We start from the raw sequence: 17,373 nt of genomic DNA on the forward strand, positions 1-17,373 counted from the left end.
CTTTCGCCGCCAGGGCGGGAGAGGTAAATTTGGAGGGAAAAGGACCCTTTTTCCTGAGCCCGCCTCGAGGCATCTTTTCCCGCCATTGTTGCCCTCGCTGACCGATGTTTGACCGCCGTACTGGAGTTCAGTGGGCTCGAGCCCACTTGGCCGAACTGGTCTTGGTGTAGTTGTGGCTTTGGCTGTCTTGGACACGTAGGGTGTCAACGGGCCGGGTAAACCCTGGACCCGACCCGGACCAAACCCTATAGGGTCCAGGTATGGTGATAAATAAGAAGACCCACTTAAGACTCGGGTTAGGTACATGAATCTGGGTATAGTTTGTGAAATTTTATACCAGACCGAGGGCCCGACTGAGGTCTCGATTAAGACCCGCAATTTTTCAATGTAAAAATGATAAAAAATATTAATTTTGGGGTCTGGTTCGGGTCTGGTTCATGAAGTTCTTATTAGGTCTAGGTATGGTTTCTCTTGGCCAAAATTTGTGAGAAATGGCATTTTAACGGACTGAGGCAATGCTAGGGCATTGTTTTCACCATAAGGTTCATACGATCAGCATGCATACATGTGCTCTGGTGTGCGGTCATTGCCATGGGGCATGTGCGGTCTACTTGTGCATGTTATGTACCTTAGTTTTGTTGCTTAAAGTCGCACTGAGATGACTGGTGATTTTGACAAAGACAAAGACCAAAATAAGTTTTGCTAATCATTTGGACTTTTTTATTTTGAATGCAACTTAGTTTTTTTTTTTTACTTTTTCATTTTTCAAGTTTAGTTCGCCTTTGTACATTTTTCTTTGTTATGGCCAAGAGTCTTATGATATTGGGTTTATTTCTCTCTTCTGAGGAGGATTTGACATTGTGGGCAATTCAAGGTCATCATTTACAATAAAATATCAAGGTCTTAAGATTGAGTCTGTTGGACGTTGGTGAACTCTTTGTCGCTAGTCCATTTATGATTTTGGGATTGCGCTTAGTTTTGCTTGAGAGACTTGGATATTTTTTTTCTCTTTGAGGAGTAGCCACACTAACCTCACTCTTAGATGACTTTTCTCTTTTAGGTCTATCTCTTTTAGACCTCGTATTTACCAAAATCCTATCATGCATGTCTCTTATAAAGTTTTATTTCATTTAAGTAGCACTATCAATCAAATCCATGAAGGTCTCATACCTTTGAATAGGCGATAGGCTCTTTAGAGGCTGAACAAAGTTGTTCACAATGAGGGTGACAACATAGGCTCTTATATTAGGTCTTTTATGCGATGATACACTGATCTATACTGATTTATGAAGTTCTAAGCATTCCCATCCTTCTTCTACCTAAGATCATAAAGTTGGTTAATTGTTGGCAGAACATCTATTTTGAATCAAAATCGCTCAATGAACAGGTTCATGAAGATATGAAACTGTCTAATCTATTGAACATCCAAAATAGAAAACCAAGACAAAGCTTATCACTCAAGACTCTTCATAAACCATTGAATCAGTGCTCAGTCGTTCTTCAAACAATTTGAACATGTATTCAGAAACAGAGTAACATTAGTCATGGGATTTCCTATTTTGTTGAACTTAACAAACTTTTGGGAGGTGAAATCCAAATGTTAAGTGTCCTGATTTACGCTAAAGTATTGGATTTTGTAGGTTCTCCTTTCTCCCTTGGCTCATTTTTTCTTTGGTTCCCTTCATTTGGTGACTCATATTCTTAAGTTCTTCTTTCAAATTCCAAACTCGTTTCTTATACTTATTGGACTAAGAAAATATAGTTTTACCTATTGGGATCACTATTTTTGCTCCATTGATGGGCTGAACTTTTCTGACTAATACATTCTAACCCCTCTATATGTGCAATAGTTTATAATCCCATAACTTTGCTTCATTTTGTAGAATTTTTTATTATATTTTATGTATCATGAGTCGCAGGGCGACATTAGAGTTTTTTACTTCCTCCGAAATGAATTATCCTAAGACTCTTGGACTACACCTTCGTCATTGTCCAACACAACATATTGGACATCTTTTGGATCTATTTCTTCCTCTTAGTGTTGGCCAAAATAATCCTCTCCAGTTGAGAAGATCACCACTACCCTTGGTTATGAACCACCACCTAATAGCACTCGGATTTCCTTGATGCCTCTGTTAGTTCTTCAGGGTTCGTAGGTGGATCTTAGGATATCGACTCAATTTGCATATTTGGGTTGGAATTTTTGAAACCTTGTCATGGATCAGATGAGATCAAGTTCTTAAGATGATCCATATTGGAATTCTTAGTCTAGAATCTATTAACAAACAAGAGTTCGCAAAATTAAATGCCACACAGATCAAAGCTTTTTAAACATGAGTTTTCTAGGTCTCCTTGAGTGCTTCACAAGTCTTCAAGGTTACTTTCAATGAGATCTAATGAGAATGGGTTTTCTCATCGATACTTTTGTGATATATCCAAAATATGGTTTCTGGTGCGTGTGAGCAAATTATCGATCTTCTTTGTCCACCATTGATATACCCATGTTGATGGCTTCTAGTACTAGTGTCTGTGTGTGTGGGGGGGGGGGGGGGGGGAGTATTGTAGATCAAAAGGGAAAGGATGAGATGAAGGGTTTTAAAAAATCAAATAAAAAAACAATGACTCTACAATCAAAATCTTAAGAAAATAAGGGTGGAAATTAAATAACAAACGCAGAGCAAAAAATGTCTCGTACAAAGCGATATTTTATAACTTGTTGGAGGTTGATGATTTTTCTAGAGAAATTAAGTGGCACACAATTTCTCCAACAAGGTTTTCTAGGTTATTTTTCCTAAAACTAAAGCAAATAAGAAAACACTCAATCTACCTAGGTTTTTTACCTATCAAAATAGAAAAATAAACACATAAAACACTGTTTTTTTAATAGGAAAAGATTTTTTTGTAGGGAGCTACTCTAAAAATGAATTGAATATTAGATCTAAAGTGAGACATTTACCAAAAGGCCTACCCAAATCCAAACACAACATACATGCACACAAGAGTACTAAACAAATACTAGTATGAGAACCATGGGGTTTTGGGATCAAAAAACAAAGATCTAATCCAAAAGAACTAAGGTTTTGTCGGATTTTCCTAGATCAAGGACCAGTGACAGATCTTGCTACTTGTTTTTGACCCAGAAAATGAAAGAATATAAAAAACATACCAATAAAAAACAAAAGTCCTAGACAAAAAACCCTTTCCAACAACACAGTTTTTTGCTGAAAAATGTTGAATGGGCGTTGAGATACAACCACAAGAACATTTATAAAACTAAGAGATCAATAGGCACAACACACCTATTATGTCTGATCTGCATTATTTTTTGGCCAATTGTGCTAGGAATTCAGAAAAAATGGTAAAAATAAAAGAAATATATTAGGATGTTAAATTTTCAATGCTGCTAAGATTACCTTGATCTAATCAACAGTTGGGGATAAACACATTTTGGAATGTAGATTGTTTATCGATTTTAGTCTATAGGACAGTTTATTGTTTTGGCTTTGGAATGCAAAAACAGAAACTCAACTTTGACTCAAAAACTGAAAGGTTTGGGATCTAAGTCTCAACTTTTCAACGACTATAAAAGTGCGATTTTTTTATGTCAGATTATATTGACACAAGTCTAAGGACAAGATCTGTTATGCAAAAAATAGTCAAAAATTAACTATTTTTTCTATTAATATGTATTTTTGGAGACCTTTAATCAAAATTCAAAATCATATTGAATATAAGAATAAAAGAGCCATGCATGTATTTTTGCACAAGCCCTAGAACCTCAAAAAATGACCTACGCTTAGGGAGATGTGTTTCTGCCAATTAGACAGTGTCAAGTAGAATAGAATGAAGAAAAACAAGATTTTGTATTCGAGGTGGATCCAATATTCAAAAATAAAAAATTAACAACAAAATTCCCAACCTCACAACATCAATTTTAAGAAACTTGGATCTTGGAGTTTAAAGAAACGGTCCCACCATGATCTTTATTATGTGGATCCCCAAATTTTTGAAAATAAAAACAAGGGTTTTCACAAAAAACTAGCTAAAAAAAAGGGTCCGAAATCAGATTCAAATTTAACAGTGATTGTGGGGTACATTCTACAAGGTCATGTGCCTTTCCTCCTCCGTTGAGTAGAGATCAGTTGAACCAGAAACCCTCGATATTCATTTTTGAATTGCTACACTGCAAAAGCCAGTATCTCATATGCAAATCCTATTAAAAAACTTATTTCAACGACAAGAGCCACCAAGACTAAGGAAAAAGACAAAGACACAAAAATATATAAATGTTAGGGCTATCAAAACTTATAAAAAAATGAATAAATAAAAATAAAAAAGCATTGAATCTCACCTCAAGCTTAGGTAGCCCTTTATAAGTTGTTGGGGAGTGCAAAGAAGCAAATGTGACACTTCAGCTAGGCACAAGCTCCAACAAGGGTATGAGATAAGGGATTTGGGTAATAGATTAAGCTAAATTAGTGATGGATTAAGCTTAACCGTATTTGTAATTTTTCTAATAGATCGTTTCCTTCTTATCCAAGATTCGACTCTCCAAACTCGATTCAGATTTCATGGATGGCTCCTATTGAGCTAAATTTGAATTAAGGTTTGAGATTTATCAAAGACATGTTACCTTGGACAAAGAGCTTTATTTTTGTAAAAGGAATTTGCGAGGAGGATATCCCATTTAAAGTCTAGAAGGTGAATGTGAATGGATGAGGGTGGTGCACCCTTTCTAAAACTGATGAAACATGCTGACGACAAATGGTGTTAAAGTCAAATTTATTTGTCGTTAATAATGAAAGGTGTTAACTGCAATTCTTGGTGATAATGACAATTATTGCTAATGACAAATTAATTTATCGTTATCAAAAGCTACTAACGAAAAATTTGTGTACTAACAATCATTCTGATTGTCGTCAAGAAACTGGTCCAAATAACCTCCATAGGTTAACTTATTTCACCCATAACTTCCTATTTAGATGCCTATTTGAGGTGATTTTTGATGCATTGAAAAAATAACATTCTATAAAAAATCTTGATTGTTAAAACACTTTTATTTTGAAAATAAAATAAAATTATGAATTAACTATCAAGATGAAAATAATTACATTGAAGATTCTAAGTGACAAAATACCACTCATGAAGGGATGGTGATTACATTAGATGATGCTCCCAACAAGATGAATACTATAATTGTAGACTAAGTACATCTTGAGGTCCTTATTCTTGAATACCTCAAGCATAGTACTTGGTGTTCACATTTAACATCTCAAATTCAATCCTTTTTAACGTGCACACATTTTTAGCACTCTCCAACACTTACTTAATAGGGGGCATAAAAGAAATGCCAGTGCAACTAGTTTTGGCATTGCAAAGCATATGTGTAGAGGTAAGATGAGTCCTCTTAAAAGGTAATGGAGCAAGATCATGCAAAGATTCCTACTACAAACCTTAACCACTATTTGAACCTCTTGCTTTTTAAGATCTAGAGTCCTGTTCATCTCAGTTTATCTTACAATATGCAATCCCAAGATAGAAATTTTGAAGTAACAATTGTAATCTGATAGATTTCTTTAAGATTTCAACTCCAGGCAGCTTGGAACGATCTTAGATATATAATCAAATACATCGAGGCCAGTATGAATTGTGTAGGTCAAGGGTGTTGATAACTTTTTTGAGTAGCTTGAAATGTCAGCATGTGATGACAAAGCCAGTGAATCATTAAGTACTGCAAATCGTGTGAAGCCCAGTGATAGATCATTGTACACACCCCACATTCACAGGATTCGATTAATGTTCAATGGACTTGTCACTTTCTTGTCATGGAATCAAGGGAAACCAAAACAAAGTACTAAAAATAGCAGACTCTGATAGTCTGGCCTCACGACCACCTTGCCTTACGTGGCCCACCTTTTAAATCTATTGCTACACCCGCGCGCCAGTGGGGTTTGATCCCGGGTCTTCAACTCAACACCTTCACAACCCCACCTCCCCCGAATTGCCACACAGGCGACTCCCACCGTGGTTATATAGGATTAGTTCTAGATTGAAAGGGGCAACCTTGTCACGACCTTTAATTAGAGGAATGTGTCTCGACTATTAGACTCACATGATTACAAGAATTTGTTCGAGTGGACTAAAAAAGAAATACACAAGTTGGTGGTAGGACAACATAGAACAACACGGGGAGGTGGGGGCACCTGCTGCACCCTGGCCATGCATGATATTGACTATCACAGTTCACCAGCTTTGTAAGGCCAACAAATTTTTTTATGATAAATGAAATTAAAGGTCATAAATCTAACAATTTGAAGATTGAGCAAGAATGACCTTGGATGGTCACTTGACTTTGACCAATGGTAAAGAACCTTCAAAACCGTCTAACAGTCACAACACTCCATAAACACTATATAAATGCATTTTAAAGTCTTTCAAACGGCTAGTCTATTTGGCAAAACAAAAAGTCAAAGATGATTTGGTCAAAGATTAAGGTCAAAGTGAACCTTGACGCCTCGCACCGCTGCGAGCGTGCGAAGTGCGCCATTAAAATGCCACATTGTGCCTCAAGCACCCTTGCACATACACATGCACGTGTGCACAAACGACACATTCATTCATGCATAAAGTGCACCAAGATCCGCAAGCCACCCTAATACACAAGGTTTACCAAAGAAGAATACACATCAATCATTTATTGTCTGTGTGCCACTTTACTCGCTCTTTCTTCTGTTATCATGTCTTGACTTTTCTAGCAATAACAGTGAGGCATGACTTTTTGATGAAATAGTCAATGTGCAGACCGAACAACATGAAGAAGATCTCTGATTGCCATCGCTTGTAGTTTGACCCATCAAATCAATCAAATTTCTCAAGGTCACAACTTTGCAGATTGATGGAGTTGGATATAAAACCAAAGGCCATATTGAAGTTATAAAATTGTTGTTACAAATAGTGGCCAATTTTTTTTTTTGGAAAATCGAGATCATAATCCTAGAGGCACATTCTTAAGATCGATATATTTAGACTTTCAATCGCCTCACTTCGAGATTTCTTAAGATGAGAAAATGGTTGGTTCACGATTGAGTTCCCAGGATACAAATAGGCTTGGACCTCAAGAGCGTCATTGCTTCGCAAGATCACGTGACCTCCCCCACATGTGAACTTGGCAAGCTAAATTGAGTGCAAAAGAAAAGGAGAGAAAACTTGAGAATCAGAAAAATCTTATGATTCAAACGCCAAAAAAGAAGAAATTTATAGACTTTTGGAAGGCTAATATGTTTTTTGTGATAAATAAAATTAAAGGTCATAAATCTAACGGTTTGAAGAGTGGATGAAAATGACCCTGGACGGTCATCTGCCTTTGACCAATGGTCAAGGATCTCCAAATCTGCCCAACTGTTACAATGTCCTATAAAGACTATATAAATGCATTCTTAAAGTCCTTCAAACAGCCAAACCATTCAAGAAAATGAAAAATCAAAAACAACTTGGTAAAAGGTTAAGGTCAAAACAGACCTCTACGCCTTACATGTGTCTCGCGTCTGTGTGAGCATGCGAAGTGCGTCATCAAAATGCCACATTGCACTTCAAGCACCCTTGTGCATACAGGAAAAAGTGCACTCTCAAAATGCCACATTGCGCCTCAAGCACCCTTGCACACACACGCTCGTGTGCATGACCAACATGTTCATTCCTGCATGAAGCACAGCAACGTATGCAAGCCACTCTAACACACAAGGTTTACCAAAGTAAAAAATGAAGAATAAAGAGTTTATTTAAACCACCCAAAAAATCTTTTCCTCTTAGATATGAGACTAAACATTTTTGTTGAAAGCTAAACTATTTATTCTCGTAAGAACCTAGAGAGAAACAAATGCCTTGATTCAAAGTGTGAAGAAACTTAGAAAATCGCTGAATGCTTTAGAAAAAATGTTTTTTCTTATTCTTTTCTTTCTTCCTTTCTTTTCTCTCTCTCCTTGTAGAAAACGAGTTCTAGAGAGAGAGAGAGAGAGAGAGGAGTTAGATCCCTTATATAATTTTTGTAGGTCTTCTAGAGAGGGGGTGACATCTCCTCTAGAGACCTCTCATAGGGGTAGAGTTCTATCATATGTAGAACTCTACCTTCTTTATCCATTTAGATTTCATCTTTTTTGTTTTATTTTATTTTTTTAAATTAATATTCTCAAAGAATATTTCAAGAAGCTTCTAGAAGCCTACATGGGGTAGAGTTCTACCCTATGTAGAAGAACTCTATCTCATCCTTATTCTATTTTAAAATTATTTTTAAGCTTTACATTCAAAATAGTTTTAAAATTGTCATGGATAGATTTTGGTAGCACTAGACACCTAAGGACCAATTGTTTTCAACTTTGAAAACAAAAGGCCTAATCCATAGTTTTGTGTATGATTAGAGTTTTCATACCTTGAGCTTACAATTCATGGAGAAGAAAAAAAAATTTTTGATTGATGCACAAAAAGCCACAGACTCCAAATTATAATGTTTTTGTGCATAAACCCTTATCCAAAAAGGAATCTATGGAATTATTAAGCCTAAAATATCAGTATCTGGAAATCTGAATTGAAATTTGAATTTAATTTGCACACAATACCAATAACAAGAAACTTGAAGTATAAGTCATATTTTGAAAATATCAAAGATTTTATCATCTTTTAACCACATTTTTTTATTGTTGATACTTGCGTATGAGCAGGGGCGGCTCAAGAGAAGTTGAGGCCCTAGTCATATTTCATTAGATGCCCACGTTTCTTCATATTTTTTTTTATTGGAGGCCCTCAGCATATGAAATATAAGCGTTATATATTTTTTTCATTTAAGGCCCTAGGCAGTGGCTTCAAATCTCAAAGAGGTCAGTCAGCTCTGCGTATGAGTTGCAGTGCAGAATATATATATATATATATATATATATATATATATATATATATATATATATATATATATATATATATATATATATATATATATATTAGTAATGAGCTTGTTTTGCCCACTTTCTCGTTCTGCCACCTCAAAATCACATTTTTTTGGTATTTTTTCTCACATTTAATACCATAGATGTGATCTATAGGTTTTGTTTAGTGAGAACCGGCCTTTTGATCACCGGAATCTGACCTGTATACAGGTTTTTCCGGTGATCCAAAATCAATGTCTACGAAGGTATCAGTTTTTTTAGGCTCATAAAAATATATATTTTTTTACCAAAAAAACATGATGAAAGAGTCAATTCCCACTTTCCCACTAAATTAAGCATGCTAAAAGCATCCAACGGTTCATGTCTATCATAAAATACTTCAAAACTAAGCGGCAGAATGAGAAATGGGCTCTATATATACACTTTTTAAAATCTTCTATTTTTCTAATTTTTAATTTATATTTCTGTATAGTCTATTATCTTTTAAATTACATATGCTGATTTATTTTATAATTTTTGTTTTCTATTTTTGTACATTTTACTATATTTTAAATTATATATGCTGATAATTTTCAAGACTTTCAGAAAAAAATAAAGTTTTAATTTATTGCGAGATATTTTCCTTACCAAAAAATTCCCAATAACAAGATGTGTGACATTGAAGGGCCGCCACGCAATTGCTTGCGAAAGAGGCAAGTTAGGATAAAAAAAAGAAGATTTAAAATGATGGTAAACGTGTAAAGTTGGAAAAGGGAAAATATTCCCAGGGTTGAGAAAAGTAACTCCAATGGGAAGGGATTCCCTCAACATGAGAAAAGCAGACGGGATGTTCTGAAAAAGCAACACGGCATGTTCGGATTCCAAGCTTTCCGTACATGCCGTTGAGCGAAAAGACGGCAAAGACGATTGGCCTGGAAATTACCAGTAACCGCTGCTTTACATGAAAATTACGATATTGCCATGCCTTTGTGATTAAACCGTTTTATCAGAATGCCACGGCTGACTTTTTTTTTTAACGTGAGGAAACCACCATCAGGATCAGAGACCTAGCTGTGCTGGTTCTGCCTGCCATACTTACAGTCACCACGCTTCGGATTGCACAATAAGTGGCGCCTATGAGATTTGAACCTAGACCACCCGCCAAGCCGGCATAAGTCTTACGCCACTATGCCAAACCCTTTTGAAGTGTGCCATGGCTGACCTTAACATAGGACTGCTAAACAATATCAATGAACCGAACCCAGCAAGGGCTGTTCGAGATCAGCTTGTTTAGGGCTAGGAAATGTTCAGACTGCGCTTGTTTGGGTTGTGTGAACCGGACTGAGCCAAGTTGAGGTTTTCAGTTAATTAGCCACCAAAGGTTTCTCACTGTTAATCAAATGCCCTCGTTCCTAAACCGCGGGTTAGCTAGATAACCTTGAGTTAGGACTAACTACTGTTTTGAAGTTACTATTTTGTCCTTGTAGCAGTTGAACTGTAGGTCTGGGTTTTTTTTATGCTTATGCTAACTCAATCCAACTTTAAAAAAAAAAAGGGATTTGGTTACTGAATTCCACTAATCGGATTTGGATTCCGGTTGGATGTAGGGTTACATTAGACCTGTTGACATCCGCATTTTTTTTTATTATTGGATTTGGTTTATGGTTTAGGCAGTTATATTTTCTTATGCACTTTTTTCAAACAAACATCTTATTTTAAATGCATACTGAATTTTATGTCTTCATTGATTTTTATTTGTGTGATAATCAAAATTTTATTTTAAACCTCATTTATCTATGGAAGGGGCCGTTGCACCATCTTAGTGTGGATAAAATCTGTTTGGATATAAATAAATTAGGTTTGGGTTGGTAAGAAGAGCCCAGACGTGCAAGGGCAAAATAATAACTTTAAAATAATAGTTAGTTTTAACTCAAGGGCATGGTAACGGCAGTTTAGGAATGAGGGCATTTATTAACAGTGCGAAACCTTTGGCGCCTAATTGAAAACTTTCAAAAGTTTGGAGGACATATGAATTAGAGCCAAAAGTTTGGTGTGTATTTGAATTTTATTTTTATTATTATTATTTTAGTTTTTGACTCTTGAATTATCCGACTATGACACGTGTACATGCTTTTATAAAGCTTCACATATCAACAGCCCAGAATGTGTGGTACTTTCTCCGGTAATACTATTTTGTTTTTCATTGAAAGCAAAACACATCCATGATGCCCGATTGGATCAGAACAACCTGCGCCTATGACTTTGAGAGACGTTTGCTCTGTAACAAATAACGTGAGAATCTCGCGAGAAATTGCCTGAAAGTTTAAAACTGAGATTTTCAAAATATCGTGAGATTTATAAAAAAAACATAAATACCGTGATTTAAACACAATATTTATGTTTTAAACGGCTATTTATTGTAAAAAAAGGTATATTTTATTTTTAAATAATTTTTATTAATATTTTCTTATACAAATATTTTTTTATTGTTGAGATTTTGCCAAAAAATGTAAGATTTATGATTTTTTTTTATTTCTCACGAGTTTTTGACAAGTGAGATTTTGCCGAAAAAAATGTTTGTCACTATGGACGTTTGTACCTCGTGGCTACATGATGGAAACCATAATTTGAACCCAACCAACATTTATTTGTGTTGGGGTTGAGTTGGATGCTTTGAACCTTACTGAGGACATGGCATTGGATAGAAAATGATTGGAGGAGAAGGATCCATGTGAAAGACCCACAATGATTTTTTTTTTGGTTCATATCGCTGTCGACCCCAATTGTTTTGGGATGAAGGCGTAGTTGTTGTTGTTGTTGGGTTGAGTTGGATGCCATACATAGACCCGAGCATCGACTATCGAAACATGTCGTCCGTGGTGGGAAGAAAGGCGTAACGGTGTCAACATGTCAGGTTTGACCCAGTCTTGACCCATACCAAACCCTATAAGGTTAGGGTTTGGTGATAAATAAGAAGACCCCTGTCAAACCCTTCAGGTCCGATTAATACATGAAGCCGGGTTTGGTTTGTAAAATTTTATACCAGATCTGGGTTTGACCCGAGTTTCGAATAAGATGGTAGATTTTCAATGTAAAAATGATACAAATATTACTTTACCAGGTCTGGTTCATGTAGTTTTTATAAGATCCAGGTATGGTTTCTCTTATAATAGGTCCGATTAAACTCAGGTCCGGACCCGTTACCATCGTCTAAAACCTGGTTTGAGTCTGCTTAAACCTGGGTCCGAACCAAAACCTAACCGTTGACACCCTAGAAGGGATGGGAGAGGTTGTTTCCGGTCATTTCAACCGAGATGTGAGAGTGAGGCCACACCTACCGACCCTATAAATAGATAGGGTGTTCGTTTCCTTCCTTACCTCAAGAGTTCGTTTAGTTTACTCTGGTTGCCTGTTGTTTGGGCTTAGCTTCTCCAGTAAGCAACCGATCCCTGGACATTTTTCGTATGAGTTTCTCTTGTAGATTGGCTTTGAGTTTTTGATCGTTTGGTGCTCGGAACTCTTCCTCTGTTCTTCTTCTTCTTCTTAATATTTTATTTTTGCTTTGCTTTCTTAGAGATGATATATGTTCAGTTTCTTCGTGTCTTAATAGTGGTTTCTGAGCACTTGAATAGTTTCTTTTTAGATATGATTTTGTATTTAGAATGTAGTGTTGCAGCCCAGGAGCGGTCCGCTGTTCGTTTTGGTTAGGGGGCAACTGTGGTTTGTCAACTGACATGGCACGACCACAGTTCGAAACCCACGGGAGGCGTTCAACAGCCGAAAATTGCAAAACCCCCCATCCTGGATCCGACCCATTTGCATCCATAGTGCTGAAGCTCGATTGACTTAAACCATGCTTTCTCTCTTTCTTTGCAATAATTAATCTCAAATTCTTTGTTTTGTCATATTTTCTTGTGGCAGAGCTTGAACTAATTATTCATTTATTTCGCACTTAAAATGTTTATCCGGGTATATTTGGTGCACTTTACCGATCCTAGTTAGTAATATATTCATTTCGTCTGGTAAATCTCAAATTTTGGTGCTCTTTCCCACCGAACACGGATCCCATCATTTGAATTAGGATGGGATGGGCAAGGGTAAGCCCACAGGATTTTACGCTGCTAAGACAGTGACCGTAAGTATGGCAGGCAGCACCAGGGCAGTTAGGTTTCTGATCCTGAGGGTGGTTTCTTAGTTTAAATATCCAAAAAGAAAAAAAACCTGTCCCACCTCACCCCCACAGGAAACATTTTGGCAACTCGTTTATAAACAAACACACCCTTAGTAGGGATGCAAACGGTTAGAGTTAGGATCAGAAAATACATTGGGGAGTCTTATCGGTTCGGATCTAGGACACCCAAAATTTGCAAAAAAAAAAAAACTTCCTAAATCCGACCCATTTGCATCCCTAACCCTTAGTTTTCTTTCATTTGCCTATTGTGTTTCACAAATTTGTTGGTTGATCTTTTGTGTAAATGCGTTAGCTCAATTCATGATATGAATGACCTATCAGTGACCGATGTTGCATGAGCCTGCTTCTTTCATGAATGAATGTTTATTTCTTCCTTGTGTTGGGGGCTTGGGAAGAACCTATCTTAAAATTAATAAATAAATAAGTACATAAAGGGATCTTGTATACAACATATAAATCTGATTGATGATGAAGCCTGAATTCATGCATGGTAGTATGGAGTTATTGATTCCTAAACATTGTTTGATTAATTAATGTGTTCTTAACAGCTATTAGTTCTGTTTGGTATAGGCCAATTTTTAGTTGATGCCTAATTTATGCACAAATATAACTATGTTTGTTCCATTTCAGTTTGAGTGGTGAAATGACCAAAGATCAATCCATGAATATATAAAACCACTTTTTGTGATTTAAAAAAAAAAGGTGATGTGTGGATTGATTTTATTGATCAGCGTACTGTTGTAATGTAGGGCTGGTGAGCGAGCTAAATGAGTAAGCATGTTTATATATATATATATATATATATATATATATATATATATATATATATATATATATATAGAGAGAGAGAGAGAGAGAGAGAGAGAGATATTAGGCCCCATTTTCTGCCCCTTTCTGTCCCATAGGTTTTAAGTGTTTTATGATAGATGTGAACCGTAAGATATGCTTAGCAGGCTCGATTTAGTGGGAACCAACTCTTGGATCAAGTTTTTTTGACAAAAAAAAATATTATTTTGAGCAGGGAAAACTGGTACCTTCGTAGCCATTGATTTTGGATCACCAAAAAAACTTGTAGGTCATATTCCCGTGATCCAAAAGCCGGTTTCCACTAAACAAAACTTATAGATCACATCTATGGTGTTAGCGTGAGAAAATAAATACTTAAAACTATGATTTTTGAAAGGGCCTAACAAGACCTAACAAAAAACGGAGCCTATGGAACGCATTACTCACACACACACACACACACATATATATATATATATATACACGAGAAACTAAAATATATAAATTACCAAAATATGTAAGCTGGTATGAACAAAGATTTTCATAGTTTTTTTTTTTTGCAAATTTATACCTTGCATATGCATTCAACGTGGTCTATTTGCTTGGAATCGACTATTGAATCGTTTTAATCAGATCAAGAAATGTTATTTTTTATGTTTGCATATTTATGAAAATTATGAACCAATGATTTTCAAGCCTTAAAAGATCTTTCTTATAGATTCGTAATTGGATGATCCAAGGGTTTATTTTTAAAAAACCATGCATGTAGATTCTATCCCGACGGTGAAATTAAAAATAATAATAAAAAAAACCTATGAAAATCTCGGTTCATACCATTTTACATATATATATATATATATATATATATATATATATATATATATAGAGAGAGAGAGAGAGAGAGAGAGAGAGAGAGACCATCCTACCTTAAGAAGGTTAAAAATCTACAACCAACACCAATTGGGCAGCTTCCCTTCTCTAATGCTTGAGCATCTCATTGATCTGACCTCACATATTTCTTTTTTATAATTTATTTAGTAAAAAATATGCTTTACACGAATATTTATGACATATAGGCATGTTTTTCGAAATATAAAAAATGACGGTTAACAATGCATTTAAACTTTACGTATTGTGGGCCGTTGATTTTTGGCACTTTAAAAAATGCATCTTAACATACAAAATTCATAATCTAAAACTTGTTGCTCACTAAATGAATAATAAAAATCAAATAGGTAAAGTCCTATCGATGAAAAACTCGATCATGAAAAGAAACACCCTCGATTTTCATCGAGCTTCATTTGTTTGGACGGTCTAGCTTTCCTATATGTATATTTTCTGCCCCTCTTTGTCGTTCTGCCCTGTTAGGCTCTTTTAAAAAGCGTAGTTTTGTTTTTTCCACGTCTAACACTGTAGATGTGATCTATAGGTTTTGTTTAGTGAAAACAGGCTCTTGGATCACTGAAATATGACCTGTAGACAGGTTTTCCTGATAATCCAGAATCAATAGCTACGAAGGCATCAAATTTTGTTGGCTCATAAACAGCTATTTTTTGAACATGACCCAAGAGCCCGTTCAGATCTATCATAAAACACTTCAAACTATGGGGTCTAATGGGTCAAAACAAAAAAAGATGGTCTAATATGTTCAGTTATCTCTCTTTATATATTCTTTTCAGAGCTGAAGGTAACACGATTACAAGAAAATAAATTGTTTCAAAGCTGGAACCGGTAAGGGGCTTGTTTGGGTGACACTAAAAACCAGGTTTTCGTGTGTTAAAAACACCAAATCTGGGTTTTTGACTCCATGGAATATCAAAACCCAAATTTTGACAAAGTTTGTTTTAAACTTGGTTTGTGAAAAAACCACCTTACACAAACCAAAATCGGGTTTATTGGGAATTGTGTGTGTGTTGCCCTCTCCCAAACCCCTTTTTGGGGACTCATATGGGGTTCCACGCGTCGGCTATTTCCAGTCACCGGCCAGTCAAAAAAAGTACCAGCCTGCCTGTGTAAGCTGGTGCCAGCCAGGCCATTTTTCAGTCGGTAGATAGCTGGAAAATGACCAGGTGTTTTTCCCTTTTTTGTCTTTTATTTCAATGCTTTGCCATTTTCCGGTCGTCTGCTGGCGAGAAAATGGCCGGGCTATCATGGATGGTGCTGGTTTGTGCCAGCCGGCCATTTTTCGGTTGGTAAGTGGCCGAAAAAATGGCCAGACATTTTTTTTTCTTTTGTTTGAATACCTAGCCAGTTTTCCAGATCGTGGGTGGCTGGAACATGACAAAACATTGATTTTTTTTTTTCAAAACCAAAACATAAAAAACTAGATTTTTATCAGCCAAACACCTAAAAACCCAGGTTTTTGACAAACCAAGTTGGCAAAAAAACCTTGTTAAGAAGCAAAACTGAGTTTTTTTTTAAAAACTTGGTTTTGCCCCCTCTCATCCAAACGGAGCCTAAGATTTCATCTTTATACCTATTGGTTGGAAACCGAATGAACATTTGTTCTATATATCTGTAATATATTTATTTTTACTTAACGAGATTATACGAGCCTATATGAGCTTAACACCTATCATTCATGTACGGCTTGCTGAACGTATTTTTATGAGTTTGAACCACTATCACCGATATTTTGAAAATATTATGATATTATCGGCTATTTCAAGGTAGTCAATAATATCGAGAATATATGGTGATATTTTAAAAATATTGTCAGAAACAAAATATTACGATAATATCACGATATCTTTTGAGATTTTTTTTTTTAATTTTAAGTTTGCATTTTCTTAACTTTTTTGTTTCTTTTATATTTCAAACCCTTTAAAACATGTTTCTTTATATATTTTTAAAAAAATAATGCAAAATGTATTATTGCTTTAGTTTTTTTGTTGTTATTTATATTTTTTCAATTTTTTAAACTCTCAAGATTTCAACTTTTAAAAATCTCCGAGAAATACCTTTAATAATACAGGTGACTATGGTTTGAACAGGCTCCTTACAAGTTGAATGAGCCAAGCCACGAGCACCTTGGCTTGTTTTGGGTGGGGTGTGGGGGGTCAAAACCATACTTAAAAAATACACCTAAATTTATGTTTTGTTAATAAAAACTACATCTCTGTTCATTTAACTTGGGTTATCATTAACCCAATTAAGTTGAGTTAATAGGATAAAGTTGGTTATTTACTCACAAAACAATAATTTTTATTATTAAAAAAATCCAAAAAACACATCTGGCGTTAATCTAAACGACACCTAAGTTTTGGTAATTGTAGTATGCATTTAATTAGTGACAACTTTAGCTGAAGTAAACCCTGAGCTTTTTTAATTAACCATGAAAATGTTAAATAGTGCTTTTAACAACTTATGTGTTTTTTTTATCATCACCCAAATTTTAGATGCTTTCTTTGAAAGTTTTACTTTTTTTCACTAAAAATTCAAAACAGATCCCATCATTTGAAATAGGATGAGTTTAATCATACA

Source organism: Nuphar pumila, chromosome 4 (genome assembly GCF_984573655.1).
Source record: "Nuphar pumila chromosome 4, dmNupPumi1.hap1.1, whole genome shotgun sequence".
In the NCBI taxonomy this organism is placed as follows: Eukaryota; Viridiplantae; Streptophyta; class Magnoliopsida; order Nymphaeales; family Nymphaeaceae; genus Nuphar; species Nuphar pumila.